The sequence below is a fragment of the Grampus griseus genome (assembly GCF_964374135.1).
Source record: "Grampus griseus genome assembly, chromosome: 17".
NCBI lineage: Eukaryota > Metazoa > Chordata > Mammalia > Artiodactyla > Delphinidae > Grampus > Grampus griseus.
In genome coordinates, this window is record NC_139011.1 from 70,668,739 (window position 1) to 70,686,444 (window position 17,706).

Genomic DNA, 17,706 nt, shown 5'->3' on the forward strand with positions numbered 1-17,706 from the left:
GCATATTCTCTTAGATATTGATTCATAATTAGGTTCATTGTAAAATAATTTCAGAAATGATCTTACTCAGTTGGTAAACACTGCTCTGTGGTGAGCCCTTACTCATAAAAGTAAGGGCTGGAACAAAAGCACAGCGGAATCATTTCACAATTTGTTACCAATATGGGATTTATCGTCAGGCACTCACTCCTCAGCCCCACAGTTCATTCATGGAGGTGGCTGAAAACTATTCTCCATTTCCCAGTCAGTTCTTTAAAGTCTTAGAAGAAAATCTGCAGAAAACCTTAAACCTCCCCTTGTGACTTTGGGTCACTCTCAGTCCAGAAGCTGTAATGGGGTCTGTGGTCCTCAGGGCCCCAGCAGTGGTCCTGCCCTTCAAAATCAGGCGATCGAATCTCTACCTCTCTTCCCAGACTGGCACTGATTCTGGAGCTGCACTCAGGGCTGAGAGGGGTCTTCTTCCTTTGCCTCATTTCCACACATCATGAGGAATTAAGGGATAAAACAGACTTTCTGCTTTTAAGGGTTGGCCAGTACTTGAGTTAGACCAGATCCCCTTGACTCATGTTAAATTAGTAAGTGAAGAAGTACTTGACTGGCAAATTAATGTCGTCCAGCAGGTTTGCCTTTCCAGTAGATCAGTGAAGGTTTTTAGAGGCAGGGGATAATTTTCATAAACAACTGATGCAAAAAATATTTCAGGCAAATAAATTTACAGCCCATTCTGGGCTATGGACATTAAAAACTTCTGATTGGCCTGATACGTACATATTTCAGTTAAAAGTAGGTGGTCAGATGCGCCAAGCAGGCAAGTCAATCGGTTTAAAAGAATTTACTTTTTTACTTTTTACTTTCCTTGGGTAGCAGATGAGTCACCACTATCCTCCTTCTAACTACCTCCGCACACTATCTTATCTCATTGTTATTATTAGAATTTGGTGCATAATGGTAAAGCAGCCTCAAGTCACTTCAATTCACTTGACCTGGCCAAAGCTAAATGCAGGAACAGTTGAAGCGTGGTCCACGGACTGAGATTATAATGGAAGGATGTTCATTTTCCTGTTTTTGTGATTCTGCAAAGATACTTGGCAATTTTTTGCTTCCGAGATAGTTTTCCAAGTATAAAATGAATATCTGATTTTAAACACTTCTTCTCCAGAATGAAATGAGAAGCAAAAGGCAGTAGCCATTAATTTATAATTAAACTGGTTGGGAAAAGGGAAGCACATGCTAGCAGATTGGTCCTCCGTGACTGATACGCTCCCTGCTGCAGAGCCACTGCTGGAGGATGATTTATGATTTTTTCTAATGTTTCTCATTCTCTCTTTTCAGCTGAGAAGGTCACCCACAAAAGACAGGATGTGGGAAAGAGGTGGCACAGTTTGACTTTGGGTGGCTGCCTTTTTCTCCTTCCTTTCACTTAAATTTCGGTATTTACAGCTTACCAGTCTTAAATTTGACACTCAGCAGACGTAAACTGTATTCTTGAGAGGATTAAAGGATTATTCACTCACTAACTTAATCAGATTAATCAGAGATTTTGAACAAGATATCTAATGCCATTCACAAGATGAGACGTGTGATCACTGCCTGCTAGTTGAATTTGGTTTGAACACACACACACACACGTACATCACAAATGTACATGCACTCATGCACACACAGATATATACACACTAATTTTTATTTTACTCATTATGATTTATTATTGAAAAATACCTTCTTATAATCATGTTCAATTAGCTTCTAATACCTACTTTATCTAATGACAAAAAGGAAAGGTTAGGTGCCTGTTATGTTTCCTAATGTTATTTAGATTTGAATTACTTTGTTCATTATAGGTTATTTGAATTTACTTTTAGAACTGCCTTTTTATAAAAGAATCTCTGGAACTTTTTAAGGAGAAATAATTATTTCTATTGTTTGCATTCATATGAAGTAACCCTTGAAACTTGACTATCACTAAATTAAATTACAGTACAAGAATAAGAAATATCCTGAAAAATAGTGTTATTGTTTTTTGTTATTATTATATCAATTATTGCTTTCCCATTCCTATTAGAAGCTTAAATTCTATTCTACATTTATTTTAATAAGCTCCTTTTTCTGCAGAAACAGGAGGCAGCAAAGACCCTTTGTACTGCAGACATATTAAACCAGGATTGGGACCAACTGTCCCATTGTATGAGCTCTTATTTTAAAGCAGCCTGAGTTAAGCAGATTTTGTTGGATTTACTTTTATTTGGGTCTTATGCTATTTGGGGAATAGACATTGTAATATTGGAAATATTCTCAAAGAGAGGAAGAAGCAAAATTAAAATGTGAGTCCTGTTCGTCCACTATATTAATCAGCATCACTTGATCCAGGAACGCCTGAAACCCCTGGGAGCAGAATTTAGATGTATCTCCGTATCAGCATTATGGTTTAGAACACAGTGAATTTTGATGTCCTTGCTTTCCAGCTAGACTTGAAGCTACTTCTGATAAAGTCTTCATTAATCTGTTTATAACACTCATGAATGTTTGGTGGTGAAGCTGTCTTTAACATATAACACCAACACCTGAAATTTAAGCCTGTAGAGTGCCTCATATTTTTCAAAGACTTCACAGATTTGATCTTTACAGCAACCCCATGAAATGAAAACACATTCCGATACCTATTTTACAAATGCAGAGAGAATACGTGCTTTACCCAAGGTTAAGTGATGGAATTAGGACCAATATCCAAGTCTTTTCATTTTGAGTCCAAAATAATGCCACTCCTTTTCCTATTGTACTTTGAGGTGTTTTCCCAGTAACAGCTGTGGGTTTGGAGAGCTCCAGCAACACCCACCCTGCATGAGTGTGTTTGTGTGTAAGCGTGTGTATGTGTGTGTGTGTGCATGAGAGAGAGAGAGAAGTGACACAGCTTAGCAAGTTTATAGGTATGGTTTGTAGCCATGAAATAAACAATAGTTCCGACTTAGCAAACATTGAAAACCAAAAACATCAAATAAAAGTGAACAATGGATTTTGGTCAGTTTCCTGGGCTCTGAGGAGCAATAAGATTTTATTGCTACATCACAGCCAAAAGTTAGTAAAGGATGAAATCATGAGCTACTATTTCACAGGCATCAGAGCACTCGGAATGCCGGCTAAGTTTTATAGTGCTTATCATTTGCCAGGCACCTATTATCTCATCTAATTCTGAGATGGGTTTTGTATCGTTTCCCCCTTTTTCAGGTGGAGAAGCTGAAACACAGAGAATTTCAGTAACACGGACAAGGTCACGCCAGTTACCAAATGGCAGGTGAGTGGTGGCAGTGTTCTTTTCCTCATCACCTGCCCCCTTTGCTCCATCAAATATGCATTGACCACTCTGGCTGCTTTACAAAATATGGTTTCTACATTGCCACCTAATAATCTTAACTATTGCATTGTATATGCATTTGCAGCACTATCTTTTAACAGAAATGGTGACGTTTGTTCTGGCCTAATCTGAGCTGTCAAATGCTTTAAAGGCTTAGTACGTGCCAGATACATGTGAGATGTTTCCCCCTTCATGGCAGTTAATCCTCACTTGGGAGATAGGAATTGTCTTTGCTCATTAGCAGACAGAGAATATGAGGCTGGGAGAAAGTAAGTAACCTGTCCAAGGACAAGGCCAGGTGAAGAGGCTGCAGTTCAACCCTAGCCTGATTCCATGCCCTCCGGCCTCTCCCTGCACCTGAAGCCGAGGCCAGCACTGGGGACACTGCGTTGAGCTTCTGACCCCAACCTCACTAGAAGTGCCAGAATCAGAAATGGAAATAAAAACGTTCAGTGTTTCTGACTCGCAGCGTTATCTTCTCCCCACGTGGGAGCCAAGAAGCCTTCCTGTATCTTACGCACAATTCATCAACAGGAAGTCATCAAACCCAGTTTCCCTTTCCTTTTCCTGGGCCTTAGCAGTATTTTTTACCTTACAGGACCACATTTTTATTTTTAATCAGATTCATTTTGTTGTTTCTGATGATCTTTCTTTCTGAAGACTGTGAGCTGTGTTTGGTGATTTGGTTTTCAATGCGCCTCCCTATACATGGTTTTTGCTCCAAAACCACAGAAAAAGGTGACGTTACAAAGGTCAGGATCATCTGTTTACCCAGGTAGAGCTAATCCCAAACGTATTCCTCTCTGTGCTGGGTAGAAAAATGGGACATACTGAGGAGAATGCTGGAAGTCCGTGCGTGTGCTTGAGTAACAATCTATCTGAGGTTAACGTTCAGGGAACAGAAGTTCTTTTTGATAGGCATGACTGCTTTTTCTTGTTTGTGTCTTTAAATATCACTTGCACAATATCTCAAGTATAGTGAGCACACAAGCCTATCAAATATACACATTTCCTGCACACACTCAAATATTTACACAGTGTTATGGACACACACTTCCTGATGCCCCAAAGTAAAAAAAAAGTTTGAGTAGGAGCTTATCATAAATCCCTCCTCTGAGAACATTTGTGTTGGATTACACACTAAATTTCTTCCTCTTAAAAATATTTGGTAGTGACTATGTTCTATTATAACAACTGTTTTTTAATCGTTGAAAATGTAAACGAAGTAGCACCATCATGAAAGTTGATGGATTGAATGTTTACCAAAAAAATAGAGTTCGTCTGTTTAAACATTGTTGTCTTCTATTCTGATATTCACTGGAAAAGTCCCTAATGTGTCAACCAACATGTGGAATAACTTTTGGACTTGTGTTCAGGAAGAGACTTGGACTCTGTTACTTTGGGAAGAATATGGGTGTGTAAGCAGCTTGTTAGTGTGTGTGTGTGTGTGTGTGTGTGTGTGTGTGTGTGTGTGTTTTCCCGGTGGGATGCCTTATAGTCATTTTTTTTCACAACCACTCTGTGGTGGCTTATCCTGTACTCCCAACAAAGGCTGATACTTCTGGAAGAGCCACAGGCCCTTGAAAAATGGTGTGTAAGAGAAGGCGGACTTATCATTTCACGGATAGAGAAATCCCACATCATTTTAACCTAAACCATAAGGTATCGTGTGACTGTGCAAGCAGGCACAAGGGTCACTTGGATTCAGTGTCTGAGCAGAGATACTGGATTTCGGTAACTGCGACCATTGGGTTATGCAGGGGAACAAAATCTGGCATCTACCCATCCCAGCGTTTGTGGATAGAGGGCGTGTTCCCAGAATAGGGCTCCCCCCAGAGAGAACTGCAAAAGAATATGAGCTAAGCAGGGCGGGAGGAAAGTCAGGCAAGACTTAAGGATGAGAGTCCCCTCTGCGTCCCACTGTCCCTGCAGGGCCCAGCAAACAGTCTTTTGCTAAACATTTGTTTGCTTTTCCATCTCCAGGTCAATTGCCTTTCTCCTCTTTAAAGACCCAGTGCACCACCCCAAAGTTCCTCTTTTGTCTTTAGCTGAAGATGTTATTTAGCGTGAAGCTTTCAGCCATTGTGGTGAGTTACTCAGTTTTCCTGGGTCTCGCCCACATATACGTGTTGTTAAACTTTTGCTTGATTTTCTCCTTAATCTGTCTCATGTCAGTCTAACTCTTAGACCAGGCAGAGGAACCTAGAAGGGCAGAGGAAAATTTCTTCCTCCTTGACAACTAACATGGCAGTTATTCTAAATGAATGACCCTTGTAGGCGAGATTTCAAGGTTATAGGTCACTGGTAGGGGCTTTCCCACATCGCGGAGGGCTCTTGGTGGCAAAGTCCAAGCACTGCTCTCTTTCCGTCTCTCTTCCCTCTGTGTGTGTGTGTGTCTGTGTGTGTGTGTGTGTGTGTGTGTGTGTGTGTGTGTGTGTGTGTGTGTGACAGAGAGAGAGAGAGAGAGTTCTGTACTGTTGATGGAAAAAGCATTGGAGGCAGCAGAGGTGGACTTCTTAGTGAATCTGCTTATGAGCCTTTATTTATTTCTTTGTCACAAGTCTGCTGGAGTTCTGGAAATGTCCTATATCTTGACCTGGGTGAAGTATTTATATGCAAAGATTAAAATGTACAGTTAAGATATATGCATCCTTATGTACGTTATATCTATAAAATAAAAATGTTGAGAATCACTTTCTTTCCAGCTAATGTATGTTTATTTTGTCAGTATTTATTTTTGCATGTGTTGTAGTTGCACAGAGGATTCCTTTAGATCCTCTGTGGATTCCTAAGAGTAAGTGACGATGGTGGTTTGGAAGGAAACACACGTTTTTACCAACCATCCCCGATCTGCTCAGCTGGTTCTCTGCGCTGCACTCACTCGGCCTTCCAGACCTGTTCCTGGCCTTCCACGCTGTCTCTTTCCCACAGAGAGTTTACTGAGGGGAATTTTTCTAGAGTTCCACCATCCTTGGCGTCTTCCAGTCTTGCCCGTCATCCCCAGCCCCCAAGTCCCTTCCTGGACCCTTGTACCTTGGCCCTTATTGAGGCACAGGTGGCCCCCTTCCTGGGATCATTGCAGCAAAAATAATGTAGCATTTAAAAATATGTAAAATAAACAGAAAATCCTTAAATGAGAAAGCATGAGGCCAATACAATGGAAGCCATCATCCCCATAAGAGAAAACAGGACCGTGTCACTCACTTTGTTTCCTGATCTCTTAAAAAATCAACACGGTTCATGTTGCATTTGCAAACGCTCTCATTTTTACCTAGTGCCACAGTCAGGCGAGTTGGGGGTTCGAGGAGAGCAAGGAAGGCGAGGCCAGGGTTGGCTTGACTGGACCCTCTTCCTTTCCCGGCCTCGGCTGACGGAATTATTGTTTATTTTTTTAATATTCAGAGGTAGGCCGATGACAGCTGAAGAAGACTGTATTTGCCGAGGAGCAGCCTGATGGTAGAGAGGGGCAGAGCTCCTGAGGGAGACCTAATGGTGCCTCTCCTTCCTGCACGGAGATAAAGACTTATAATAAGCGTGCATGTCCGCCATCTGGCTCTGCGCATGTGGTCCTTATGGAGGGGAGCGCAGCACAATCTGTAAGTGATCAGGAGCCACGGCGCTCTCTCCAGAGGATCCACGAGGCAATCAGGGTGACAGATGGCACGGCCACTGCTGTGGCCTCGCGGAGAAGATCAAAATCACCTTCAATAAACTCTGACTGAAATGGACACGAGCACCTCGGAAAAGTCAGTTTGTCAGTCAAGCTGCGACAGTGAGGGGCATGGGGGACCAGAGCGGCCAGCTCTGTTTTCAGTCGTTTCCGTCTGACTGGGCCTGAACTGTGATCCTTCTCAAATTGTCCTTTCTGTGTAGCTGAAGCAGGCCAGCACATCGCCGGATTCATTGCTTTATTGAAGGAAATTGAAAACACGATGTCCTCAATTCTGAGGCCGCGTGGCTGGCAGAGGCTGGGACACCCACGCGCCTGCAGAGAGTGGACCCCCTGTCTTCAGCCCAGGTTCGCTCAACTTCAGGCAGATTTTTGGACACAGAGGATAAAATGCAAATGTGTGCCTGGCCCGCGAAGCTCAGCTGGCAGTGGCTATGGAAAGGGTGTTAGGTGTCCAATAAATGTGTGTAGAATTAATAAATGGTTGAACAGAGAAAGAGGAAGGAAGGAGGAAGGGAAGGAAAGAAAGCGTGTCTCAGGGTTGTTAGAACTACGTATGCTAACAGCAGGCTGCTGTCTCCATGACTGAACTGGTACGGGCTTCCATTTCTATGCCTCTTTATTGCATATGGGTTTCTGTGAACTTGAAGCCTTGGACGTAAGGTCAGTGAAACGCAGACGTATTATTTTGTCCTAAACAAATTATAGAGAATTTGTAGGCGTCAGCAAGTTGAGACAAATTTCCATTCCTCCCCTGCCCCTCCATAGTTAAAAATTTTTCAAAAGCTCCAATGGCTTATAAAAGTTACCTGTAGTGGGAGAAAAATACACCACTGTCTTTTCAGAGGTGAGGGCACTGATTTCGGGTCAGAGATGACGGATCTTGATGAAGGAACTCTCCCCCTCCCCCTCCCTCGCCTCCCTTGGCACAGTTCCACTGTTGTTCTTCCTCCCAAGCTCCAGGAAATGTAGATTTCAAGCAGAAGTCGAGTTTTCCAACCTTGTGTTTCCCCAAGAACTCAGCATCTTTTATCTGATACCGGTGTTTTATAGTATAAGCCTGTGAGGAGACCTCAGCATTCCCACTCCCCATGGATTTTCCTGCTTGACACTGTCATCATCTGGTTTTGCGTACTTGCTTTATTGAAAATCCAAATCCTGTACCTGTCCAGTTTTCCCAGCACCACTTATTGAAGAGGCTGCTTCTGCCCCGTTGCCATCCTGTACGATGTAAATTCTTTGTTTGACAGCTGAGAAATATCTTATTGTTGGGTCCTGTTTTCTCATAAAAGTCGATTCCTCTTGTAGGTGCTTCTGAATGCTAATGTCCTGCTGGAGAAATTTACAGACATAACTAAAGGGCTTCATCCCTAATCTGTGTACACCAAATGAGACAAACTATTTAAAAAGGGCTCACATTTTCAGTGACAGGAATAACAAGAACTTTGTATAGGGACTGTCTTTTTACTGGGCGTGTAAGTGTAGCTGACTTGTTACGTATCACAGTTAAATGCGGTCTCCTGGGAGCAGAGGACTAAATGTATTCAGCAGGAAATACCTATTGAGGGCTGAACACCTACTATGTGTAGGCTGTGCTAGGAGCTGAGAAATAAATCTTCATGAAGGAAGAGTAGGTATTAACTGGCATGTTTATGGGCACTGTGCTCTGCTGCTTCTCCCCTCTGGCTGGCTGGCTGGGGAGCAAGCTTGGCATCCCCATCTGGATGGACATCAGGGCCCAGACGGACATGTGGCTGGTGGGAGCGTGTGCCCTGTCCCAGGAGACGCAGTGTGTACTCTCTGTCCTAAACTTTGGCCCCCTGGAATGACGGGCTCTGTAATAGACAAGTTCATCAACGTGGCCACAAGGAGGGGTGGCAGGACGGGTCATTTCTATCTTTCAGCAGCAGTTTCTGGCCCCAAACTCCACTTGCTTCGAGTAGTAACGCTTCAGAAAGGCAAATGGGTCTAACCCTTCCCTTAAGGGTAAAGATTGGGGAAATTCAACAGGGGCCAGGTGTTAAGGGAGCTTACAGTGGAACGTGAAGGCTCTGAGACATCCATGTAGCATGAAATGTAATAATCAGAGCTTGACCTCCATTCAGACGATGATGTTCCAGTCTTCTCTGGAGTGGAGTGTTACCTGATCAAATGCAAGTTGAGTAACCATAGATCATGACTCTCCTTCACGTGCCATCACTCTTAAATAATAAATTGCTTAGAGAAAGATTCTCTTGTGGTAATTTAAAAAGTTACGTCTGTCAGCAGAGCTGTTCCTTTCGAACGCTGCACGTAGGCGTTTGCTGCATCTCCCTGTGAGGGCGGCAGGTGGGGGGACGTGTGGACTTTCAGGGTCTCCAGCCCCTGGAATTCACAGAGGAGCAGGCACAGGAGAATGGCCTGCAGTCATAATAGGGACAGTAGCTCCAAGATGGACCAAGTAATTTTTAATTGTGGAGAATGCCTTTTATTTTTTTGAAAGACAGATACAGTGTTGAAAGAAGTTAAGCAGAAATTTAAAAACAAGGACGCAAAAGGATAGGCAATCTTACTGAAAACTCAGATCTCTGAAGCATGCCTCTGGCCTGAAATGGCCTTGCCGTAAATAATAGTAAATGAACTTTAATTTCCCAAGCCCTCTATCCACTAGGCCGTTTGGACTTCTCTCCAAGAGGGCTGTGCTCTCTTATGCCAAACAAGGGAGGGAATGGCTCACTACAGACTTTCATCACTGTTGTTAAAACAGCCCAGACATAGCTCTATTGATTTTGAAGCCAAACAGTGGAACGCTGTCTCACGTGTTCAGGTGTCACCGTAGGAGCGCACACCAGCTCTAACTCGGGTATGTGGAGGCTGTTGCATTTTGGGGTCAGATTCCAGTTCAAGCCCTCAGTGTCTGCATTTTTTCTGTCCTTTCATATCTGACCAAGAATGATGGTGAGTGAGGACGCCACCCAGTACATGGATGCATCCCAAACTGCTTGTGTGTTTCTGTTCCGCTTCCAGGATTTTTTATAACCAGATTTGTGACTTTTAAAAAAATCCTCTCAACAAAATATTTCTGTTATAGCATGATGTCTTGCTTAGAAAGGTTAATAAACATTTTACAGAATATATTCCTGTTTCGTTCTAGTGATTCCTTGACACTCATTTTTATCTTCATCAGGCAGGCAGTGAGCAAATGCTTCCTGTTTCCCGCTAGATTCCTCCACCCTCTGTAATGAACGAGCTGTTGATTTGATTTCAATGAATCCTCTTTGGTGAACAATCCACTATGACAAATGCTTTCTTTGGCCATAAAATCGTTTCTCCTCCATACAAAAATGCTATGTCTGGGGCATTTTGAGCTGATGTAAGGCATAATTCTTTTCTTGGGATTCTTGTCGTCAGCAACAACCTGCTTACCTTTCTCCCCCATGAGATGTACAAAATCCTTTAGGGAGTTTTTTTTCACACTTCTCCGTAAGTGTCTGAAGACTCAAAACAGCACCGTCCAAGGGGCATTTAATACAAGCTACAAATGGGAGCCGCCTATGTCATGTTTCCTTTCCTAAGAGCCCTATTTTAAAAAAGTAAAAAGAAACAAATGAAATTAATTTTGATCATAGATTCTAGTTAACTCATTGGATAAACAAAATGTGGTAGATCCATACAGTGGAATATTATTCAGTCATAAAAGGAATGAAATTCTATATACATGCTACGACACGGATGAACCTTGAAAACATGCTGAATGAAATAAGCCAGATGTGAAAGGACAAACATTATGTGATTCCACATACGTGAGGTACCTAGAGCTGTCAAATTCAGAGAGGCAGGAAGTAGAATGGGGGTTACCAGAGGCTGGGGGAAGGGGGAAGGGGGAGTTAGTGCTTAATGGGTACAGAGTTTCACTGTGAGAAGATGAAAAAACTCTGGAGATGGATGGTGGTGAGGGTTGCACAACACTGTGAATGTTCTTAATGCCACTGAATGAGACACTTAAAAATGGTTAAAATATTATTTTATGTGATGTATATTTTACCATACACACCCAAAAAAGGATCAGATCCTTCTTTGCTCAGAAGCCACCACTGTCTTCCCATCACAGTACAAACAACATCCAAACGCCCTTTCCATGACCTCTGTACCCGTGATCCGACCTCGACTTCTCCAGCTACCTCTTCTTGCCTTTGCTACTTACAAGCCATGTGACCTTCTGTAACTTACTTAACCTGCTTAAGCTTCGGCTCTTTATATGTAAATTGGCGATAATTCTGGTATCTATCACCTGCATGGGATCGGTGAGGATTAAATGAAATAACGCATGTGAAGCGCTTAGCACAGTGCCTGGTGCACAGTAAGGTCTAAATGAAGACTAGCTGTTAAAATCTGTGGATGCCATGTGCATATTTATTTTCACGTGAAATGTTTAACACATTATTTACAATTAACTTCTATATAAGGTCTGGAGAAAAGATACAGCAGACAAATGACCGGTGTGTGAGTAGAGATGGGGTAAAGTGTTTGTTAACAGGGTTAATTGTTGAATGGTCAGTGTACACATCCTGACATGGGGATCAGAAGAACGTGGTCTAAAATTAAAACAAACACAGGGTTGAAAATAAAGCTTTCTCTAGAGCAGATCATTTCCATGTAGCCAGGATTTCAGTGGTCACGTTCTGTTGATCTGGTTATGGGACATTTTTCAGGCATTTCGCAAAGCATTCAGCTATGGGCAGCGGAAAACTGAACCATATCAGAAGTATCAGAAGTTTTCACAGTTCAACACTTTCCTGCAAACCACATTTAGAGAGTCCATTGTTTCACAAATATAGGTAGATGCAGCTTGCATTCACAAAGAGCTGTTCATGAGGGAGGGTTCATTGGCCCCCGGCTCACCTCCGTGACCCTCACTTCACCCTCACCTGCAGCCAACAGGTACCACTGAAACGCCTGACCTGGGTCAGTGTGGAAGTGGTCAGACAGGTTTACCTCTGAATGTGACCAAATATTCTTGTTTTCACTGAGATGAAAACTGGAATAAGTACAATGTGGTTATGTTATAGTTTTGGTTTTTTTGTTACAAAAACTTAGAAGCAACCCTTTGGAACATTTAAAGGGTAATCATTTTGTTAACTAGCGTAAGCGCCATGAATGCGATCTAGCCCTGAACATCTAGGATCTGGACACCTTTACTCTCAGTCTCTCAGGGCTCCTTCTCTGCTTTCTTCTACTGCTTGGAATTTGGCATTTCCCTCCAGAGCTGGGCAGCAACAAAGGGACAACAGAGAAACTCAAACTAGTTGAATTAATTAACAGGTTATGAGGAAATGGTGAAAATAAGCCTAAAATGAAGTATTAATTCTGTGATCTATTTGAATCTTAGAAGCGGCATCGTGTTCTTCTAAAAGATCACTAGATTGTTAAAAAAAAAATCACTAGGCAAAAAAATGGAGAAATGCACCTCCAGATCCTTTCTAGCCAAGTGTCTGGCCAAGTATTTTCTCTGTGGGGCTTGGTTTCCTTCCCAGTTAACAGTAGTATTGCTAGTTCTACAAGAAGTGTTAGCTATACTGTAACTTTTATCATCCTATAAGCTAACTAGGAATCAAACACCCCAGAATGAAAGTTTGAACTTCTTTACCCACTTCTCCATCATCTTTACCTTGAAAGGATGGGAAAGTTATTTAACCTAAAGCATTACTATCCCACAAGACTACGGTATTCATAGATTTGCATGTGGGTGGTAGCTGAGCACAACTTTACATCTTCTTCTGACAGTTCAAGTTTTAAGCAGTTCATTACTAGTAAGAAACTGTCAAACACACAAAGGATTTGAAACTCTTTGAAAAGTGTGAAGGAACAGTTAAGGGCTGAATTAGATGAACAAAATGAGATCTGTGTTTTAGCTAGTTTACTGGTATTTCACATTTGTTCGTTATCTCTTAAATTTGGCAATAATTGCAAAAACAAATAACTGATCCCAACTCTATTTTGCAGATAACTAAAGAGTTTCAAGATCCAACTTAATTTTATTTATTTGTTGGCTATGTCAAAACAAAACTCTAGCCAATAAACATCTTATCAAAAGGGTATGATTTCCATAATTGTTAGGAGACTTCATTATCAGAAAATACACGGTGTAGGCAGAAGATTTAGGAGGCTGTTTATAGAAACCTTGAGTACAGAGAGTCAATTATAAAAAAGTTATTTTATATAAAAATAAAACTAATGTTGTTGGGCTTGAGAATACGAAAATGTAACAGTTTTGGTTTTATATTTCAGTTGATGACAGGCTTTTACATTGGACTGTAGAATACTGGAAGAGTGAAGAGTGTGGAACTGTGGAAATTTGTGGAATACCTGGCAAATTATTTGCTTTTTATTTTTGTCTTGTCAAAGGAAAGGTAGCCTTCTTGTCTGTTTTGCAAATAATGAGAAAAGTGAGAATATACACAAACACGGGAAAGGAAGCCATCACGTCTAGAATGCAATATAACTCAGTCTCAATTTTTGGAGAAGATTTCTCGGTTCGGTGTTCCCTGCCCAACAGACCAGAGCCTCAGGGAAGGGACCGCAGGAATCCTGGCCTCCAAGCACATGTGTGAGTTGTTGCTTGGGGTGACCATCTCTGGTGCACACCTAAAATTTGTAAAAGGCTGTTGGTAAAACGATGACAACAAAAACACGCTCCTATTTTAAATATTTAGGCCTGTATATTCAGCTCCTCTGAATAGGGTACAACTGTTTCTATAGCTTCTTCTAGTGGTCAGTGCAGGCAGGGACCACTGAGTCTTGCGTACCTCGGCCAAGTGCAGCAGAGGAGTACTTTTTGTACAATGAAAGGTGTTTCCTCTGTCAGACAATCCTTTCGTGTGCACGTCTTCCAGATGGCCATTTCTCCAGGGGTGAACAATATAGCAGCATACAGAAGATAAAACAGTATTTTCTCCAACCTCTATCCTCCCCAACCTGCTCTGTTTCCCCTTTAAACACATTAAATACAACTAGAAACTATTAGAAACTATCTTCTTTCAGAAGATTTTGATTTATTCTGTGTGTTTCTTAGGGTTTGGAGGAATGGAAGCCCATAAGGCATATAGATTTCTTCTTCCAGATACAAGGAACTTCATAGTTCAAAAGAAAAAAGAAAACCAAAAAGAAACATTTGAATAATATGTGATGAGATTTTTCTAGTGAGTTGAGGAGAGCCCAAATGTTTCTAGGTGATAGAAATCTTCATTCTTATTTCTATTTGGTTAGCTCCTGAGTGTTCAAACTTATTTAATGTATTCATTTCAGAATGTTTCTTTATTAACGACTTTGAGTGAGGAATATGCATCAGAGAGAATGCAGCATATTAAGAGAAAAATTAAAGCAAAAGTAGATAATGGCATTAATAAATTCATAGCTTAGATAGCATGCTACAAATTTTATGTTCTTACAGATTCTCTTTGTCATGCAAACAATAATGAAGCAATATTATAAACATAAGAAAATGAACAAGTGAGGTATTTTAGACACATAATTATTGATATTTTAATTATTCAATGTATTTTAGATTATTAGACTGCACAATACACATCTGAGCTACATATAAAATTGGTCTTACTTTATTATAAAAGGAATAAGCTACTTTTCTAATTCAGAGAATTTTTAAAGTTAAAATATTGAACTAACAAGTTGAATAATACAATACATTTTGGAATGGAATAGAAAAAAACTAAAGACTCAAAAGGCTAAATTAACATACGCACATTTTTTTCTTCCAATCCCCAGTTTATAACATCAAAAATATAGTTTTCTTTCTTCCTGTGCTCCTTATCCTGAGGAGGGGGTAAGGGGATGAAACAGGGACCCAAGATGAAGATGAGAACTGATTTTGGTTAAGGACAGAGAGGAAGAACAAGGATTCCCAGCTCTAGTCTGGACTCTACATGGGACTGTCTGATCTTGTGTGAGTCACTCACCCTTGTTTTTTGTTTCCTGGGATAGCGGTGTGTAGGGAGAAGAAGCACGGGCTTGAGAAATACATATACTTCATTAGAATCTCCATTTCAGTTCCTACTGGCCATGCGACCTTGGGACAGGACTTAATCTCTTTGAGCCTCTGTTCCCTCATTTTTGAAGGGTGAATATCAACAGCCAGCCTCCAGGGTTGTTTGGAGAATCCAATGAGATTATATAGTAAAACACCTAACACTGTTTGGTACTCGGCACATACTCAATAAGTAGAGCTTTTCATTATCTTCAAAGTAAGTGGTGAGATCAGTTCCCTCTGAGCTTACTATTTCGTGATTCAGGAACTGGTTGACGGGTATCCACATTTTGTCTCAGCAACAAGTAATTTGCTGATGCCCCACCCTCATCACGTATGTCGTAGCTGTGCCCTAGTGGAGTTCCTGGTCACATAGGGCAGATCATGTTACAGGCACAGACACTGGCACGGATGAGTTTGGTGCCTGGCATGGAAACCGGACTCTTCATAACTGTTCGAACACTGGGTTGCTTGAGCCACATTTTAATCCTCCACCATGACTGAGTGATCTATTTTTTTCCAAGGCTGCTACAAAATCAGAGATGGAAGCTAGCACACTGAATCAAAGCACTGTGCTTCTTTGTCACATACACTCTCTTGGTTTCTATCCAACCTTATTTTAAATATCCTTAGGGATGGGCTTTTATCACTTTTCTTGGAAGACCTTTCTTCAGTAATCACTTTTTACTGTCAGAAAGTTTTCTCTCTCATTCAGGGTAAATTTTTCTTTCCTTCCTTGTACTCTTCTAGCCATCCTGCCCTAAATCTGATTAAATAATTCCTCCTGCCTGTTCAGGATTTCTCCTGTCAGATTTTTGTAGTCAATTATTGGTCCCCCCTCAGTCATTACTTAGCAACACCAGACATAATCTTTATCTTTAATCATTTCTCATAACTCACTCCTCCATCGCCACAATCATTATTCTCTCCTCTCTGAATTAATCCATCTGCTCTTCTGAAGGTAACCTCTATGTCTTAGGTGCGTGCTCCCTTGGAGGTAAAACACATAAGCATATTTATTTAAAATTTGTATTGAAATAATGAAAACAAAGAAAAAAATTAACCTGCTATGCTAACGTAATGGCTATTGTTACTTTTGTCTTTTCCATTTTAATCTTTTCCACCATAAATACCTTATGCTATTTAGTAGAAATTTTGTGTAAGGCACTGTGCTAAATCCTTTATGTGCATTGTCCTGGTTACCACCATAGCAGTTCTGTGAACGAGCTTTATAAACCCATTTCACGGATAAAGAAACTAAGGTTCAGAGAGGTTTAGTGAGTTGCCCAAAGTCTGGCTCCAGGGATCACTCTCAACCATTGTGTTATTCTGCCCATCCATCTTTTCCCATGTTGTGTCCTAGGAATTATTTAATGGCAGTATATTGGGTGAAAAATAATTTAGTTCATCATTCCCCATCGATAAGTCTTTAGAGGGATTCCACTTTTTCGCTACTACTGAAGTAAACTTTTTTGAGCAACAAATACCAGAAATTTAGAGATTGCCTTATTTTCCCCTACTTTATACTTCTAAACATTATTTACATCAAGGAATCATAAAAGGAAGTATTGATGAATTTGATTAAATTATTATTTTAAAAAAACTTGAGTTCTGACTGGCATAGTATACCATGATGAAGACTGAAAGACAAATGATGAACTGGAAAAAATTACCTGCATAAAACTTGACAAGTAAATATTAATTTCTCAATGTGCCAAGAGTTCATATAAATGAATTTTAAAATGTTCTAATAGAAAAATGAACAGAAGAGGAATATAAATGACAATAAACACTTGAACTAATGTCCAACCATACTGATAAAGAAATATAAATATATATACACATATAAAAACACTAATGGTTTCACCTGAAACTAACACAATATTGTAAATCAACTATATTTCAATAAAATTTTTTTTAAAAACTACAAAACCCCTACGAATAGTTTTTCCTTATCTAATAGGCAACACCAAAAATGATGACAATATCCAGTGTAGGCAAGGGCATGGAAAAGCATGTTTAACCATATAATGTAGGTGGGATTGAAATCAGTACAGTTGTTCTAGAAGTTAAATTACAATATATATATAGTGGCTCTGAGTGCACATATGTCTACTTGTCTCTTGGGTATGAAACTAAGGTGGATCCACCACACCATAGGGTACATCTTCAACTTTAGTTGATAATGTCAAATTCTTCATCAAAGTGGTGATATCAGTTGCTCTCCTATCAGCAGTAGGAGTTCCAATTGTTACATATTCTAGCTAATATTTGGTGTTGTCAGTCATTTTCAATTTCTTCTCTTATGTGACTATATAGTGATAGTTCATTATACTTGTTTTCATTTGCATCTCCTTGATTACTAATAAGACTTTATGGTTCTTTGGGTTCTGTCTCTCTCTCTGTATATATATATACATATAGTCTCTTTCCCATTTTAAATTTATTTATTTTTGTTGATACATTTATTTTAATTTATTTTTGTTGAGTTCTAGAAATTCTTTTTATTTTCTGGATACAGGTCCTTTGTCAGTTACATGTGTTGCAAACTTTAATTGACGGAACATATTTTAGTTGACATGTAATTCTAGGTTGCAGTTATTTTATTTCATCACCTTGACGCTATCCTCTGGCTTCACTATTTCTTTTGAGAACTCAATTGTTTAT